The sequence below is a fragment of the Castor canadensis genome, chromosome 14, assembly GCF_047511655.1.
Source record: "Castor canadensis chromosome 14, mCasCan1.hap1v2, whole genome shotgun sequence".
In the NCBI taxonomy this organism is placed as follows: Eukaryota; Metazoa; Chordata; class Mammalia; order Rodentia; family Castoridae; genus Castor; species Castor canadensis.
The window spans coordinates 35,139,691-35,157,983 of record NC_133399.1 but is presented as its reverse complement, the minus strand read 5'-3'; the positions used below and the strand labels follow the sequence as shown (position 1 = coordinate 35,157,983).

Here is an 18,293-nt window from a genome sequence, read left to right as displayed (position 1 = left end):
GATTCATCTCTAACTGATCTTTACACTGGTTCCTGATCCTCTTCGGACATCAAACACTTTCATGTTTTGAGTTTTCTACCTATTCCTGTATCTCCCGTATGTGCTCTCCCCTTGTCATGTGATCCAAGTCCAACCACATCGCTGCATTTGATCTAGATCTAAAGTCTGCATATGAGGGAGAACATATGATTTTTGGTCTTCTGAGCCTGGCTAACCTCACTCAGAATGATGTTCCCCAGTTCCATCCATTTACTTGCAAATGATAACATTTCATTCTTCTTCATGGCTGAGTAAAATTCCATTGTGTATAAATACCACATTTTCTTGATTCATTCATCAGTGGTGGGGCATCTTGGCTGTTTCCATAACTTGGCTATTGTGACTAGTGCTGCAATAAACATGGGTGTGCAGGTGCCTCTGGAGTAACCTGTGTCACATTCTTTGGGTATATCCCCAGGAGTGGGATTGCTGGATCATATGGCAGGTCTATGTTTAGATTTTTAAGAAGGCTCCATGTTGTTTTCCACACTGGTTGCACTAGCTTGCATTCCCACCAGCAGTGTATGAGGTTCCCTTTTCCCCAATTCCTCACCAACAACTGTTGTTGGTGGTGTTTTTGATGATGCTTATTCTAACAGGGGTGAGGTAGAATCTTAGTGAGGTTTTGATTTGCATTTCCTAGTCCCTTGTCTGATGTACAGCTAGCAAATATTTTCTCCCACTCTGTGGGTGGTCTTTTTAGTTTAGAGACCATTTATTTATTTATTTATTTATTATTCATATGTGCATACAATGCTTGGGTCATTCCCCCCCTGCTCCCACTCCCTCCCTTACCACCCACTCTTCTCCCCCCACGCCCTCAATACCCAGCATAAACTATTTTGCCCTTATTTCTAATTTTGTTGTAGAGAGAGTATAAGCAATAATAGGAAAGAACAAGGGTTTTTGCTGGTTGAGATAAGGATAGCTATACAGGGAGTTGACTCACATTAATTTCCTGTGCGTGTGTGTTACCTTCTAGGTTAATTCTTCTTGATCTAACCTTTTAGAGACCATTTCTTTTGTTGTACAGAAGCTTTTTAATTTTATGAAGTCCCGTTTGTCCATTTTTTCTCTTAGTTGCTGGGCTGCTGGGGTTGTACTGAGGAAGTCCTTGCCTATACCTATTAGTTCCAGAGTGTTTTCTGCTCCTTCCCACTAGCCCACTTTGCTTTAGTTATTTCTCAGATAGGGCCTCACACTTTTACCCCAGGCCTAGCCTTAGACCATGATCCTCTCACCTCCACTTCCTGAGTAGCTGAGATTACAGGTGTGTGCCACCACACCCTGCCGAAATCAAATGTTTTCTATCTTTCTGTGTTCTGATTGATGTCACTGAAGATAATACCAGAAAGTTTCTTTTTGTCCCATGGAGTTTTTTTTTTTGCACTAAGAGAGCTTAAGCAGAGGGGTTGCCTATGGTCTCCCTCCAAGGAGAGCCATGAAGAGGTTACACCATGGCATGGTGATTGAGATGCTGCCCTCCGTCCCTTGCAGTTCACAGCTATGTCCAACATTTTACTTTCACCAGACACTGCAGTGGGTGTGGGGGCCTCATACAGAGCTGGGGTATCCTGAGGAGACAGGGAAGGACACAGCAATAGGGCAGGGGCTGGGGTAACAGCCAGACGAGCAGCCCCAAGTGGCAGACTTAGGTGTCCAGGGAAGCAGACACCTGATGGATAGGCCAGGCAGGGGTGACCCCATGACCAGCACGGACCCCAAGGATAGGGGTGACTGTAATGGAGGAAGCTGAAGAGGTTTTCCAAGGATAATGGGGAGCCATGGCTGCTTTATACAGATGGGGGGCTTTATACAGAAAACTGCCCCTGGCTGGCTGGGAGGGGTAATCGGGGAATGGGTAGGAGGTACAATCCTGGAGGCTGGGAGGCTGGCCAGGTGGCATTGTTGTCATTCTGGGAAACAGGGCTGTGATTTAGATCCTAGACCTCAATTCCCACCAGCTGGGCTGTGGGCGTGGCACTCCCCCATCTTACCCGCTGCTTGCCTTTCCTGGAATTTTCCAGTCACTCCTCTGGTGGCTCTGGAAGGGAGTGGCTGGAAGAAGGTCCCCCACCCCAGCAGCTGGCCCACAAGGCAGAGGACAATGTCCTGACGCCTTTCCTTTTCCTCTGGGGACACCTGTGCCATGGCCTCTGGGAACCTAGGAGGAAGGGCTGGTTTCCCTTGAAGGCCTTGGAGGCCTTTCTTCCCAGACAGAACCTGGAAGCTACTGGCAGGAAAGGCTTGGGAAGTCCAGGTTGGCAGGGGGCCTGGGGGACCCATATTGGAGTCACTCGGATGTGTGCTTGTCACCTGGGGCCATAGCTAGCTTCTTCTCTTTAAAGTCACCTCTGCTCAAAATCCCCCTTCCTGCCTCTCTCTCTGCTGCTCTGTGAATCTCTCTCTCTCTCTCTCTTTCTCTCCCTCTCTCGCTGTCTCCTTTCTTTTTTGTTGTACTGGGGTTTGAACTCAGGACCTCACACTTTCCAGGCAGGCCCTCGGCCAGCTGAGCCACTCCTCCAGCCCTTTTTGCTTTACTTGTTTTGGGGATAGGGTCTCGTGTTTTTGGCTGGGTTGGCCTGTACTACAATCCTTCTACCTATGCTTCCTGCATAGCTAGAATTACAGGTGTGCACCATAACATCTGGCGTGTTTTTTGAGATGGAGTCTCATTTACTTTTTTCCCATGCTGGCCTTGAAGTGTAATTGAATGTTTTAAATGATTTTTATGATGGTATATTGTTATAATTGTTCTGTTTTGTGATTGGTTATGACTAGTTTCTAAGTTAAACTTTATCTTAGGTGTGTAGAGGAGAAAACAGCATGCATGGGTTTGCACTATCTGTGGTTTGGGGCAGCCATGGAGGACTTGGGACATGTCCCCTGTGTAGAAGGGAGTGCAAGTGAAGCAACAGCAGACATGTGTGCCTAGATGGTGAACCCACGAGGCGATATCTGAACCAAGGGGCAGTGTCAATACCGTTTCCATTTTAGCACTGGGGAGAACCAAGGATCAGGATTTGAATCCATGTCTAAGTCTCTAAGCCAGTGGTTGTCCACTGGGTGTGATTTTGCCTCAAAGGTGGCATTTATCAATGATTCTTTGATTCCTGCATCTGTGGTATGCATCTATTGGGCTGAGGGTGGGGACGGTGCAGAATGTACTACAAAGGCACAGGACAGCCCCTTCCCCCCACCACGTGACAAAGTGCTAGATCCTGCCCCAGTTGGCAAGAATACCTGGGGTCAGAAACATCTAGGAAGTCAAACAGGACCCTGAAGCAAGGGCTGAATTTATTTATTTATTTTTTAATTTTTATTTTTTTATTATTCATATGTGCATACAATGCTTGGGTCATTTCTCCCCCCTGCCCCCACCCCCTCCCTTACCACCCACTCCACCCCCTCCCTCTCCCCCCCACCCCCTCAATACCCAGCAGAAACTATTTTGCCCTTATCTCTAATTTTGTTGTAGAGAGAGTATAAGCAATAATAGGAAGGAACAAGGGGTTTTGCTGGTTGAGATAAGGATAGCTATACAGGGCATTGACTCACATTGATTTCCTGTGCGTGGGTGTTACCTTCTAGGCTAATTCTTTTTGATCTAACCTTTTCTCTAGTTCCTGGTCCCCTTTTTGCAAGGGCTGAATTTAAACATCAAAACATGTCTTGGGTGTAGGTCTGGGTGTGGTAGCTCGCAACTGTAATCCCAGACACTTGAAGATAGGAGACTCGAAGTTCAAAGCCAGACCAAGCAAATAGTTCACAAGACACTATCTTAGAAAAAACCCAACACAAAACAGGGCTGGTGGAGTGACTCAAGCGGCAGAACACCTGCTTAGCAAGTGTGAGACCCTGAGTTCAAGCCCCAGTGCCGCCAAAAAACAAAAAACAAACCCAGAAAACCTCTGGAGCTCACCAGACACCAAAGGGGATCAAGTCAGAATTTGGGAAATGTGGGAGTGGTGGTTGTCTAGTGGGGACAGTTCGTGGTTTGAATATAAAATGTGTCGTTCCCCCCCCCACCCCCCGCCCATTTAGGTTCATGTTCTATTCTGGGAGGTTCTGGAAACTTGAGGAGGAGGTGAGGTGGGCCTTGAAGGGTGCTGCTTCCTGTCTACCGTGAGGTGAGTGCCTCCTCCACACCTCTGGCCAGCCTGACGTTTGGGGCCAACCACCATGAACAGTTCCTCTGTCGGTTATCGGGGCTCAGTGACGAAATTCTCACTAATACAGGGCAGGAAATTAGCTCTCTAAGGTGAAGACAATTATTGCATTTTTGGTATTCTATATTTTGGTGTGGGTGTTGCCCAAAAGTCAATTTTACATTGTATTGCAGGTAAAAGTCATTTCTCAACTAAAACAAGATACTCCGGGAGGTCAAATAGCCCATAGTGGTTTTTTTCTCTTATTTTTATTTGGGAGACGGTTTTGCTATGTAGCCCAGACTGATCTGGAACTCGTGATCCTCTTGCCTCAGCCTTGCAGTGCTGGGATTACAGGCATGCATCACCACATTTGGCTCTAGGTTTGTCTTTTCAGCAAGGCAGGACTGACTGACCTCTCAGATGGGTGACTACCAGGTGAGGAAGGGGATTTAGCAAGGGCTGGGAGAGCTGAGAACCTGTCCTGAGGTGCAGACCTCATTCAGTCCTACAGCGTACCAGACTTCCTGGGAAAAACCCAACTTCATCTTAGACACAGATGCACACTTACCCGGTCTCCACCAATTTTTGCTACTTATACCTGTTTGCTCTGTGACAGGTATAATTACTTTCACGGAGTAGAAAAAATACTGGCCCTCTCCTATCCCTGACCCTTTGAGTATGTCACCAACATGGACAAAGGAACTTCAAGGGTGTGATTAAAGAGCTGGAGAGGGGGAGGTTGCCCAAGGTCATCACCAAGGGCCTTATAAGAAGGAGTCAGGAGGATCAGAGGAGGAGGAGGAGGTGTGACTGCAGAGGAGGAGGTGTGACTGCAGAGCAGAGGTGAGATTTGAAGGGTGGAGGAGCTCAGCTGCTGGAGGGAGGGGACTGCAGGTTCCCTATGGGTGGGTATAGCGGTACATAGAGAAGTATGGACATAGACAGGTGGCTGTGTATCTACACCCCCGTGCATCTAGAGAGATATAAGACAGTAAGGACAGTCAGGTACATCATTCATAGAGATTACACCTATATTTATTTACTTATCTACGTGTCTTTATACATCTATCACTATACATCCATCCATACAACATGTCTTTCTATGTATCTTTTATCTATTTATCTATCTACTATCTATCTACCCATGCCATTTTTCTCCCTCTCACCTATCTACAAATCTTTCTGTCTCTCTAACTCTGTCTCTCCCTCCCTTCTTCCCTCCCTCCCTCCTTTTCTCTCTCTCTCTCTCTCTCTCTCTCTCTCTCTCTAGGTTGCTACTCACACAACCCTATTCCCCATCACTCAAAACAAGCAATAACGCCACAGACAGCCCAGAGTCAAGGGCAGGGAGTTGATTCCGCTTCCTCAGTGATCCTCATGGACTTGCAGCCATTCCTAGCCTCGGGGATCCCAGCCTGAACTCCTTCTTCCCTCACGCAGGCTTTGCTCAGCCCATTCACTCAGACATCCACTGAAACACAAATAGCCAAAGCCCCTTGAAGCCCTCCATCCTGGCAGTCATCGCTTGTATAAAATGTGGCTGAGACATCAAATATTTGAATGAAAAATTGGTTTTTTTGAATGGTCTCCATTTTTGGCTGCTCCTTTCCTGAACATGGCTATTGTGTAAAACAAAAGTCAGCTGCCATCTGGTGCAGGGGGACCGGGAAGACGGTGATGAGTGTCCAGCTGCCTTCCTGGCAGGTGGGTGTGGGCGACCCAGGACTGCACTGGAGGATCTGAGAAAATGACACTGTGACTGGCTAATTTCCCAGCCAGAGGCTTCCTGATCCAGCCCGGAGAGGTTCCCATGGCAGATGCTCAAACCCATTTTTGCTATTTTAAATTATTAATGCCAAGGGACTTCCCAAAGTTCAGCCTTCCAGGCAACTCTGGTGGCCGCCCACCTCTGAGAATCCAGTTGTGACAATTGACACATTTACTCAGTGTGGGCTGTGTGCCAGGGGCTTAGCAGTTACAAATGCCATTTTCCTCCTAATAAGCAGGATCCCAATTTACTTCACTGCAGTCCATCCACACATAGGTTCACTTTTTGTCTTCAGCCCCAGGACCTTTGCACTTTCTGCTCCCTCTGTCTGGTGCTCCATTCCCTCCCCAGCTCCCTGCATCTTCATTCTTCAGGTCCCAAGTCAAAAGATGCTTCTGACAAGTCTCTCTATACCCCCTCCTATAAGAGAATCCCCACAACCACTCACTATCTCATCTCTCAGTTATCTTGATGTGACTTGGAGCTGCTTTATTGTTACTGGGTTTTCTCTATCTTTAATGTCTTCTTTCTCTACTCTTTCCCTTTTTCTTTTCTCTCCTGCCTCCTTTTCCTTCCCTCTTTCTTCCCCTTCTTCTCCCCTTCCTCCCTCCTCCTTCTCTCTCTCTGCCTCTCTCTCTCTCTCTCTCAGTCTGTCTGTCTCTCTCTCTGCCCCTCCCTCCCTCTCTCTCTTTCCAGCAGGAATGGAGGCTTTGTGGAATCAAGAACCTGTCCCTTCTCTTTCTACCTGAATCCCAAGCTCCACTAACACCTCTCTGCCTCCTTCTATATGATAAAAGCTTGTCATTCAGAGTAACCCAAGGCACAGGGCCTCATGACAGGACCCTGTGCAGGACCCCGTGCACTGCTAGAAGAAATATTAAGAGATGGTGCAGCTGCTGTGGGAGCAGCATGGCGGTCCCTCCAAAAGTTAAACCTAGAAATTCCCATCTGATGCACAAGTTCCTCTTCTAAGTGTGTCCACGGAAGGATTGAAAGTAGGGTAGCCAAGAGATGTCTGCACCCCAGTGTTCATAGCAGCACTGTTCACAATAGATAAAAGGTGGAAACCACACAGAAACCATTGATGAATGGACATAGCATACAATGGAGTATTATGCAGACTGAAAAGGGAAAGATAACCTGTCACCTGCTATCACCTTGAGGATGAGGTGCTCAGTGACATGAGCAGACAAGAAGGACACTCCCTGTAGGGCCCCACTCACAGGAGGTCCCTGGAGTCACAGAGACACAGAGACAGGAAGCAGGATGGTGGTGCCAGGGGCTGGGGAGAGGAGAGGAGTTGGTGTTGATGGGGCAGAGCTTCCATGTGGGGAGATGGAAAGTTCTGGAGATGGGTGGTGAGGACGGCTGCTCAGCCACGTGAGTGTTAATCCCAGTGAACTGTGCACTGAAAAATGATTAGAATGGTAAATCTTGTATTAAATATGTTTTACTACAATTAAAAGGAAACTAGAAGCCAAATGCCGGTGGCTCACGCCTGAAATCCTAGCTACTCAGGAGGCTCAGAGATCAAGAGGATCACAGTTCAAAGCCAGCCTGGACAAAACAGTTTGCAAGACCCTAATCTCAAAAAAAAAAAAAAAAAAAAACCCAAAAAACCCATCACCAAAAAGGCTGGTGGAGTGGCTCCAGGTGTAGGCCCTGAGTTCAAGCCCCAGTGGTGAAAAAAAAAAGGAACTAGAACAAGCACGTGCTGTGGCTCAGGCTTGGGGCCTTCTTGTCTTAGGAACCTTTCTGGCTCTTTCTTTGATGTACAGCTTCCAGGCACCCCTTCCCTGCCACATCTACCCTGGTTTTTGATGCTGGACAATTCAGCAGGGCCAGGGCTGGAGGCCAAATTGGAATTCTCAAGTCTGGGAGGTCGGGACGAATGAGGAAGGGAGTTCTGTCCTACCTGATTCTAGCTGGGCCACCATGCAGACACGGGAGGGAGCACTTTACAGCAGCTCTGTGCTATGTCCAAATTGCCAGCGTCACCACTCTTGGGGTCTGGGAATGTTTTTAAAGTAAGGGTTTCTTAAGCACAAGCTCTGTGATTCTGTGACAATCTGTTAACAAGACGCTACAAGTGACCAACGGGAGGGTGGCATATACAGCGTGGACACACTGTACAAAGGGCGAGTCACCTCCCAGGCAGGACCCTGTAGGATTTGTTTTTCAAAATCATATTATTGTTGTGCTGGGAGTACATTGTGACATTTACAAAAGTTCTTACATTATGTTATAGTTAAATTCACCCCCTCATCATTCTCCCCACAAACTATTCCCATTCCTGGAATAGTTTGAACAGGTCTTACTTTTCCATTTTCATACATGAGTACAGAATATTTCCACCATATTCACCTCCTACACCCTTCCTTATATCCTTCTCCCTCCCACTGGTACCAACCCCAGACAGGACCTGTTTTACCTTCCTCTTCTCTGTTTTTGAAAAAAGACATTTTTGTTTGTTTAATATAGCTCTACAGGGAGTTTCATTCTGATGTTTCCATGTATATATGTTTTATAACCCAAATTGGGTCATCTCTATTTTTCTCCTTTCTACCTTAGTCTTCTTATTATGGTGATTTCAACATGTTTAAAAAAATTCTATATTAATTTTCGTATAGCGTGTACATAAACCATATTCACTTTCTTGACTTCCTCCTTTTGTATATGCTACTCAGAATGCAATTTAAAACTTAGGAATCATTCATTTCTGTTATTTCTCTGAAAATATTTTTGGACTACGATTGACTATGGGTAATTACAACGGTAGAAGTGAAGCCACAGATGAGGGGACCCGAGGAATTCTTTCTTTTGGCTACTGATGAGTGTCTTATTTAAAAGACTCTCCCTTGATCTTCAGTTGAGTGCTTCATGAGTTTATTTAACCCCATCGCAGCATAGGAAGGAAAAGTTCATTTTGTGTAGTGGAGTGGAGGAGAGTCTGCTCAAGGAAGGAAACTCTAAGCTGGGTTTTGACAGATGGATAGAAGTCTTGGATGAAAAAAAACATTCTTCTCAGTTGAGTTAACTCCCAGCCTCAGAAGGATAAAAGACCAGCTTTGTTCTAGAAAGGGACACCAACATAGTACAGTTAAACTAACATATAAATGACACACCTCCGCTTATAATAACGTATGTTTTGTGAAGTTGTCTGAGACAATTTCAGCCTCCCTTAGGGCAGACACCATTGTTTCCTAGGCCAGCTCCAGGACCTGGTCTCCCCTGCCCAGAGAGAGAGAGACACCCCATGGATTATAAGGGATTTAAAATAAAGATCTGTGGTTGCAGTGCTGAGAACAGACTCTAGGGGGCAGGAGTGGACACAGACCATCAGATAGTACAGGTCGGAGAAGAGCTTTTTCAATTGTGGGTACAGCAGAACTATTTTGGACCAAATAGGACACCATTGTTTTTATGCCTCAGTAGCTCTGTGGAGGTACAATTGACATATAGCAAACAGTGCATACTTAAAATATACAACTTGTTGAGTTGATGTATTGGTACACCTTACTACATATCCATCAGCCCCCGGCGTATCCTACTGTCATCTGATGACCCTTATCTCCTCCCCATAAATCACAAAAGTCATGGATCTCCTTATGCTCTGTTTTTTGTTGCTAAATAATATTTCATTATGCAGCTGGACCATAATTTGCTCACTTATCCTCCTGTAGATGGACACTGGATTTGTTTCTGCTTGTCTGAGATTACAAATGGACCTGTAAGTAGTCATGGAGAAGTCTTTGGGTAGTCACAGTGGGATGACAGAGAAGATTCAAGTCCCTGGATGCTGAGTAATGCCCAGATATTGTCAATATTCCACTTGGAAGCTGCAGGCATACCCTTAATCTGCCAAGCTTCTCTCTCTTCACTTGGTAAAATCCAGAAACAAACAACCCAGGATATGCCAGCTGTCCCTGGTCTTCGACAGGACGTTGGCAATTCTGGTTCCGGTTCCTGTCTCCCTGGAAGATGGAAGAGAACCCCCTTTAATTTATAGGATTGGTTTTCCTCTTTAAGATCCCCCATACATAGCTGGAGCCACCACACCCCCAATGATGGGAAATATCCTTCCGTCCACTCACAGGCGGTCCCTAGAGTCACAGAGCCATAGGGATGGGAAGCAGGCTGGTGGTGCCAGGGGCTGGGAGGGGAGGGTAGTTGGTGTTGATGGGATAGAGCTTCAGCGTGGGCACATGCAATGTTCTGGAGGTGTGTGGTGGGGATGTCTGCACAGTCATGTGAGTATGCGCAAGTGCCACTGAACTTGAATCCTAAATATGGTTAAGATGGGTAAGCTTTATCATCTGCATATTAGCACAGGGAAACACTATAAAATTGTTGAATTTTCTTTTTTTTTACAGTACTGGGGTTTGAACTCAGGGCCTCACCTTGCTAGGCAGGTGCTCTATCACTTAAACCACTCCAACAGCACTTTTTTGTGATGGGTATTTTTGAGGTAGGGCTCAAAAACTATTTGCCCAGACTGGTCTCAAACCACAGTCCTCCTGATCTCTGCCTCCTGATAGCTAGGATTACAGGCGTGAGCCATCAATGCTTGGCTTTTTTTTTTTTTTTAAAGAAACAATACAGTGTGGAATGTGAAAGTCCCCTGTAGTGATACCAAACATGGTGACCTTGTTTATTTTCTCAGAATGCTATTAATAGACACACAGTCACCTATATACATATATTATTTTCTTCTTCTCCTTCACCTTCTGTTTTTTTTATTTTGTTTTGTTTTTCAAACAACGCTTGATATATAGCCCAGGATAGCCTCAAAGTGATGATCCTCAAACTGAGTGCAGGATTATAGGCGTGTGCAACCACGCCTGGCTCTACATATGCAATTTTTATGTCCTTTATCCATAACTAAATAAATAATACCCATGTCTAAATGGAATCACACTACGCATTATAAAATGCAACTTTTCCTGCAATAATAAATCTTGTTTGGCTGGAGCCATGACTCATGCAGTAGAGTGCCTGACTGGCAAGTGTGAAGCCCTGAGTTCAAACCCCAGTACTGTCAAAAAAAGTTGGAGGACTCAGGAGATAGCTCAATGGTAGAGCACTTGCCTAGCATGTGCGAGGCCCTGGGTTTGACAGCCACCCCCTGCAGCAGTGCAAAAATAAATAAATAAATAAAAATTTAAAAAGTTGAATTCCTAGTATGAGGGGATAGAATAGTGGTTACCAGAGGCTGGGGTGTTTGTAAGGGGCTGTGTGTGGGGGAAGGAGTGATGTCAATCAGTGGATATCAAGTTACAGTTAGATAGAAATAATGAGTTATTTTGCATATCAAGTTGACTGTGGTTACTAATTATGTATTTATTGCATATTTGCACAAAGCTAAAAGAGATAGCTCAGTGGTAGAGCACTTGCTGGTGCTGGGGATGGAGGCCAGGGCTTCATGCACGCTTAGGAAAAAGCTCTACAATGTCTTTACCCTTAAAAGAGGATTTAAATTGTTCTTACCACAAAGACATGAAAAATATTTGGAGTGAAATGAACCTGATTGAATAATTTATTCTACAGCATATGCGTGTGTGGGAACACCACTTGCACCCCACAAGTACACAGAGTGGCGTTTTGTTAATTCACTTTTATGTGTCATGATAAAAATTAAAAATGAAATCAAATAAACAAGACAAAAACAACAACAGCAAAAGAATGATGGAGTCCCAACACAAGCAGCGTCAAGGTCAGGAATTCTCTGCTCGCGTGGAAATGAGCGTTGCCCTTCGGGTCTTTTATGGCTCATTTTTTCTCTGTGTTTTCTTGAGCTTGCTCACATCTCTGGGCCGAGGCGAGGGAAGTGAGCATTTTCCTCTGGTGTGGAGGGCTGGGTGTGGGCTGTCTTATCAATGGTTGCTTGTTTTGGCTTTGACTGATAGTGTCTACAGGATGTGACAGCACGATTGACGTCACCCCTTCAGGTTCTCTGGGGCTTGAATCATACGTCAGACCCAAGACCTGAAAGGCTGGGCTGGTGTTTAGGAGCTTGTTGGCTGTTGATCATCTGGTGGGGACCCTGGAGAATGATGATGCTCTTACTGGGGCTGGGGCTGGGTGTAACTCAGTGGTAAACACTTGCCTAGCTGGCATGAGACCCAGGGTTCCACCCCTCAGCACTGCAATCTACTACCATCTATCTACCTATCTATCTATCATCTGTCTGTCCGTCATCTATCAATCATCTATCTATCTATTTATCTATCTACCATCTATCATCTATCTATATCTATCTACCATCTATCTGTCTTCATCTATCTATCTATCATCTATCTATCATCTGTTTTCATCTATCATTTATCTATCATTTGTCTATCTATCATCTATCTTATCTATCATCTATGTAGTCTGTCTATTATCTACCTATGTATAATTTATCTATCACCTATTATCTATGTATCTATCTATCTAACTATAGGTACATATAGGTTGTTCATATTTTGGGGATGGGACTGGGGTTTGAACTCAGGGCTTCACGCTTGCAAAGCAGACACTCTACACTTGAGCCACACCTCCAGTCCATTTTGCTCTGGTTATTTTGAAGATGGGAGTCTCATGAACTATTTGTCCAGGCTGGCCTCAAACCACCATCCTGATTTCAGACTCCCAAGTAACTAGGATTGCAGGCGTGAACCACTGGTGACCGATGTGATTGTTCAGATTTCATTGCAATTCACAGAAGTCTCTTTTTTCCTGCTAATAGTCCTGAGAAATAATCCTTGGCCAGTGTTCCTTGAACATTTGCTCCATGCCAAGCTTTGTGCATTGTTCTTATCAGTTTACTTCATGCCCATGACAGACAGGTCAAATCTGAATTCATCGTGGTCTGTGAGATCCACAGTGTCTGTGGAAACCTCTCACCTATCTTGGCTCTCACTGCCCATTCAACATCAGCCACACTAGCTTCCTTGTTTCTGGAACACATCAGGCAGCTCCCTGCCTCAGGCCCTTTGCACTCACTGTTCCTTACTTCTGAATGGTTTTCCCCAGCTACTCACATGGGTCCATCCCTTCCACCCCACCTTGAGATCTCTGCTCAAATGTCCCCACACCACAGAGGGCTTCCTGGACCTCCTTATCTAAAATTGCATCTCTTACCACCTTCTGGAAATCCCTACCCCTGTTTTACTGTCCCCCCACTTAAAATCTACTCCCTTAGCAATTTTCAAGTATACATTGTTATCAAATATAGTCACTGGGTTGGAAAACAGATCTCTTGACTTTATTCCTCCTGTGTAACTGAAGTTTTATATCTTTTTTTTTTTTTGGTGGGACTGGGGTTTGAACTCAGGGCTCTATGCTTTCAAAGCAGGCATTCCACCACTTGAGCCACACCTTCAATCCATTTTGCTGTGGTTATTTTGGAGATGGGGGTCTCAGGAACTATTTGCCAGAGCTGGCCTTGATCCACAATCCTCCCCATCTCAGTATCACAAGGATTACTCAGCTAGGATTACAGGTGTGAGCACCAGCGCCTGGCAGAAGTTGAACAGCTTTTTACCAACATTGCTCCTCCTCCACCAGCCCCTGGCATCTGGCATCCACTATTCCACGCTGTGCTTCTGAGTTGGCATCTTTGAGGTCCCATATTTCAATGAGATCATGGGCTGTTTGACTTTCCCCATGGAAGGGCATGAGGGAGGAGAGCTGCTCACCTCATGTTGGAAGAGAGAGAGACAGAGAGAGAGAGAAGCTAGAGTCACAATTCACCCTTCAAAACATGCCTCACCTCCTAACAACCTATTCAGCTGTGAACTCATTGATGGATTAATCCGTTGATGCAGTCAACACCCTCATGGTCCAATCACCTCTCACAAGAGCTACCAGCTGATTACCAAGTCGTCAACAATACATGAGCCCCTGTGGAAGGGAACACAGTATATCCAAACCATGAAAGAGAGGATGTATTTACACACCCATGCTCATTGACAGTAGCAAGAGATGGAAGCAATCCTTGTATCTCTCAATAGAATGGATGACGATAATGTGGTGTATATACACACAGTGAATTATCGTTCAGTTAGGAAGAAGGAGAAAATTCCAGTGTAGGACCAGGTGGCACATGCCTGTAATCCCAGCTACCTAGGAGACAGACAGGAGGATCATGGTCCCAGACTGCTCCTAAAGTAAAAGGGCTGCAGGACCCACTCACAGGAGGTCCCAGAGTCATCAGAGTCACAGAGACAGGAAGCAGGATGGTGGAGTTGGTGTTGGGGCAGAGCTTCATTTTGGGGAAATGGAAGGTCCTGGAGATGGATGATGGTGGGGACAGCTGCACACCATTGCGAAGGTGCTTAATGTCACTGAACTGTATATTTAAAACTGCTTAAGATGGTAAGTTTTGTGTGTGCTTTTTAAAAACCATAAGGCAAATGAGAAGAATAACATCCAATGGATACTCTCTCCCTGAGTCAATCAGGAGAATTGAAAAGGCCATAGTGTCCTTAGTGTACGACAGGACGTCATCAGGTCTTTGTGCCACCTCAAGTCGTCTGTCACACTAACAGCACTCCATGCCAGCACTCCAGGAAATGCCACTGTTGGCCACGCATGGTTCCTTCCAAGGTTTTCCAAAGTGTGTTGGTGAGACGTGATCCTCCTGGTGGGATGCCATCTTGGTCCCTGTGGCTGGCACTGGAGCATCAGCGCTGGGGACATTGCCCAAGTCTAGTCAGAATTCTCATGCTCAAAAAAGATGATCAAGGCAACAACAACCGCTTCATACGGACACCACGGGAAATCCTGCAGGTGTTCTGTGGAGCAAAAGGAGCCACAAAAAACTTGATTGTATGATTCCATTTCTACGAAGTTCCAGAGCAGGCAGAAGGAATGAGGCATAAAGGAATCAAAGTCTGCCTCACAATGGAGACTGCTCCACACCCATGTTTATAATAGCCAAGCTATGGAATCCACCTAGGTGCCCATCAGCCAATGAACGGATAAAGAAGCTGTGATAGGTATACCTACCCAATGGAGTATTACTCAGTCATAAAGAAGAACAAAATTATGTCATTTGCAGGAGAATGGATAAAACGGGAAATCATGATGTTGAGCAAGATAAACCAAGCTCAGAAAGACAAATATCACATGTTTTCATCCATGTGCAGAATCTAGACCTAAAAAAATAATATGACATGATTGTTAAAGGAGTACCGTTTTGAGGGGGAAGCAGTGGAAGGGGGAAGGGGAAAGGAGAGAGTGACAGGGATGCATAGGATAGAAATACATGATCTATAGGTATGAAAAGAGCATAATGAAACCTACTGAAAACTATTAAAATGGTGGGGAGAGGGAGGTGAGCCAAGAAAGAGTACTAGAGGGTGAATGTGTTCAGTGTACTTTATATGCATGTGTGGAAATGTCGCAATGAAACTCCTTTGTACAATTAATACATGCTAATAAAAATGGCCAAGCTGCTCTTGGAATGTTGGCACATTTTAAAATGCACACTTACCTTTCCCTCATCTGACTTCTGCCGGCATTCGACGTTCCTTGACTTGTGGCTGTATCCATTCAATCCCCATCCCTCTGTCTTCACATCTTCTCCTCCGTCGTGTGTGTGTGTGTGTGTGTGTGTGTGTGTGTGTGTGTGTGACACCTCCACCGTGTAAGCAAATGTGGTGGCATTTAGTGCTCAAGATCGCTCATCACATCTGCAAAGATCTCTTTTGCAAATACGTAAAGGGTGACAGCCTGACATCTTTCTACGTGTGTGTGGAGGTGGGGGAACATTATTCAGCCTGTCACAACCGCCAAGGTGAGAACTATGCATACAACTGCACCTGTTATACTTGAGAGAATTGTCTTGCAAGGAGAAAGGGTTCTTTTATTCATGATTCTAGAGGCTTTACTTTGTGATTGGTTGACTGAATAATTTTGGAGCCCATGGCTAGCCCAGTGCATGGTGTCAGGAATGCATAGTGGAGCAAAACCACTCACCTCATGGTGGGGAAGCAAAAAAGAGAAAGAAGAGGAGGCTGGGGTTCCAGAATCGTCTCCACGGGCATGCACCCAGTAATCTAAGACCTCTTAGATTTTCCTCCACCTTCCAGTAGCACCAAGCTGGGGACCAAGCCCTTATAGCACACAGACTTTTAGGGGGACACTCGAGATCCAAACTGCAGCACTGCATTCGTTTTAAATGATGCTATTGCAGGTGGGAGTGGGGGGCTCACGTCTGTAATCCCAGCCTCTCCAGAGGCAGAGATCAGAGGATTGAGGTCTAGGCTGGCCCAGGCAAAAAAATTAGTGAGACTACATCTCAACCGAAAACTGGATATGGTGTGTGCACCTGCCACCCCAGCTGTAATGGGAGGTATAAATAGGATTGAGGTTCAGGCTGGCCCAAACAAAAACAAAAGACCTTATTTGAAAACTAACTAAAGCAAAAAGGGCTGAAGGTGTGACTCAAACCATCGAGTGCTTGCCTAGCAAGAGCAAGGCCCTGAGTTCAAATCCAGTCTTCAAAAAAAATGCTATAGTTTCTTCTGGCCACTAATTCTTCTTTCTCTATTCCCAGCCTCCATCACTCAGGACCCTCAGGGTTTTGCTGCATCACGTTCCCTGTGTTTCACAGATACTTGAACACACTTGATTGAGTTAGGTAGACAGGGAAGCAGGAGCTCCAAAGGCTTCTGAAGCTTGAACTTCAAGTCTTTCTGTAGAGGGCAGTCAATATATATTTGTGACATTGTACCTGAAAAATGACTAAAGCAGCTCTCTCGGCCGGGCCATCTTGTGGGAAGAGCTGAAGCCGGCGCTCTTGGCTCGGCGCGGCCCGCTGCAATCCGTGGAGGAACGCGCCGCCGAGCCACCATCATGCCTGGGCACCTACAGGAAGGCTTCGGCTGCGTCGTCACCAACCGATTCGACCAGTTATTTGACGACGAATCGGACCCCTTTGAGGTGCTGAAGGCAGCGGAGAACAAGAAAGATGAAGCCGGCGGGGGTGGCCTTGGGGGGCCTGGGGCCAAGAGCGCAGCTCAAGCCGCCGCCCCAACCAACTCCAGCGCGGCAGGCAAACAGCTGCGCAAAGTCCCAGAAAGAGCGCAAGAACCCGCTGCCCCCCGGCGTTGGCGTGGCTGACAAAAAAGAGGGGACACAGCCGCCCCTGGAGCTCAAGAAAGAAGGAATAAGGCGTGTTGGAAGAAGACCTGATCAACAACTTCAGAGTGAAGGGAAAATAATTGATAGAAGATCAGGAAGGTGACCACCTCGCGAAAAAAGATTTGAAAAGCCACTTGAAGAAAAGGGTGAAGGAGGCGAATTTTCAGTTGATAAACCAATTATTGACCGACCTAGTCGAGGCCGTGGTGGTCTTGGAAGGGGTCGAGGAGGCCGTGGACGTGGAATGGGCCGAGGAGATGGATTTGATTCTCGTGGCAAACGTGAATTTGACAGGCATAGTGGAAGTGATAGATCTTCTTTTTCACATTACAGCAGCCTGAAGCATGAAGACAAACGTGGAGGTAGCGGATCCCACAACTGGGGACTGTCAAAGATGAATTAACAGAGTCCCCAAAATACATTTAGAAACAAATATCTTATAATTGCAGTGACTTGGATCAATCAAATGTGACTGAGGAAACACCTGCAGGTGAAGAGCATCCTGTGGCAGATACTGAAAATAAGGAGAATGAAGTTGAAGAGGTTAAGGAAGAGGGTCCAAAAGAGATGACTTTGGATGAGTGGAAGGCTATTCAAAATAAAGACCGGGCAAAAGTGGAATTTAATATCAGAAAACCAAATGAAGGTGCTGATGGGCAGTGGAAGAAGGGATTTGTTCTTCATAAATCAAAGAGCGAAGAGGCTCATGCTGAAGATTCTGTTATGGACCATCATTTCCGGAAGCCAGCAAATTATATAACGTCTCAGCTGGAGATCAATTTTGGAGACCTAGGCCGCCCAGGACGTGGTGGCAGGGGAGGACGATGGGCTGTGGGCGTGGCAGTAGGACTGACAAGTCAAGTGCTTCTGCTCCTGATGTGGATGACCCAGAGGCATTCCCAGCTCTGGTTTAACTGGATGCCATAAAACAACCCTGGTTCCTTTCTGGACCTTACTGTTCTAACCTTTTTGCATGCTTAAGGATCCCAGATGACCAAGAAAAAAAAAAAAAAAGACTGTCATTCATACCATTCACACCTAAAGACTGAATTTTATCTGTCTTGAAAATGAACTTCTCTTGCTACACAGAAGTAACCAATATGGTAGTCAGTTTTGTATTTAGAAATGTATTGGTAGCAGGGATGTTTTCATAATTTTCAGAGATTATGCATTCTTCATGAATACTTTTGTATTGCTGCTTGCAA

General features: G+C 45.7%; 1 pseudogene; it reads left to right on the top strand.

The window, feature by feature from the left end:
* Window positions 1-16,704: 16,704 nt before the first annotated feature.
* Window positions 16,705-18,082, top strand: LOC109694012 (SERPINE1 mRNA-binding protein 1-like; annotated as a pseudogene).
* The last annotated feature ends 211 nt before the right edge of the window (window positions 18,083-18,293 follow it).